Raw genomic sequence first — 988 nt, 5'->3', positions numbered from 1 at the left:
TGTGTGGTCACGTGACCATGGCAACAAAATCAGGCATTCTCAATTGATCCTCAGCTGGAGAAATTTGACCTGACAGAAAATTGGCCAAACTAAATTAAACAGCAGCTATCAGCTCCAGAGAACAGTGCAGCTCAGATCAAAGAGTTACAAAGATTCAAGAACAACCAGACTGAGGGTTGTATATTGGAGAAGTGTCAGGTTTTCAGCCATTGTGTCTGTGCTGTCTCTTTCTGGGAATTCACCCCCATATCCTGAAAATTGTGTATTTTTCTGACACAACTTCCCACCAACCCAATACAGACCTGGGGACTTTTCTCGGGGAGATGAGAAATCGACTTGACCTCAGACAAAGATCAGTCATGAAGACAGGGTTTAAAAGACAGACACCCCAGATGGGACTTGAACCCACAATCCCTGGCTTAGGAGGCCAGTGCCTTATCCCTTAGGCCACTGGGGCTGCACATCAGGGAGGAAAATGGCAGCCTTTACATACTGCTCTGAGACCTCTCACAGTGTGTTTTTCTGAGTTTTGTATCCTTCCTGATTGTTTTTTACCCCTTCCATCTCAAGCTAAATTGTTCGCTGCTTGATAAATTGATCTTACCTCCCATTTCTCCCCAAACGGACATTTGAGAAATCACAGCCGGTCAGACAGCATCCGAGGAGCAGGAGAGTCGACGTTTCAAGCATAGGCCTGAGGAGATTATGCTGGAAACATCGACTTCCCTGCTCCTCGGATGCCACCTGACCAGCTGTACTTTTCCAGCACCACACAGTTTGACTCTGATCTCTAGCATCTGTCGTACTCACTTTCTCCCAGTCGAGAAATCAACTCAACTCCAACTTTGCAAACCTCCAGTTTGAGGCAAATGTAGCAGAAGGAAAATGGCTCAATGTTATTGTGTGCAGCACTTTCAAGATATTTGCAGGTCGTGGGGAAGGAGGAAGTGGAGAAGTTGCAAAAAGCTGCATTGAGGACAAATCAACA

The 988-nt window shown here is 46.0% G+C and overlaps 1 non-coding gene across 1 annotated transcript; it reads right to left on the bottom strand.

Moving 5' to 3' along the window:
* Positions 1 to 384: 384 nt before the first annotated feature.
* trnar-ccu lies at positions 385 to 457 on the bottom strand. The gene has a single exon. It is a non-coding gene; the product is annotated as a tRNA-Arg (tRNA).
* Between the last annotated feature and the right edge of the window lie 531 nt (positions 458 to 988).

Source organism: Chiloscyllium plagiosum, unplaced genomic scaffold (genome assembly GCF_004010195.1).
Source record: "Chiloscyllium plagiosum isolate BGI_BamShark_2017 unplaced genomic scaffold, ASM401019v2 scaf_75455, whole genome shotgun sequence".
Taxonomy (NCBI): domain Eukaryota; kingdom Metazoa; phylum Chordata; class Chondrichthyes; order Orectolobiformes; family Hemiscylliidae; genus Chiloscyllium; species Chiloscyllium plagiosum.
Note: the sequence above shows the minus strand (reverse complement) of the source record. Positions and strands in the feature narration are given on the sequence as shown.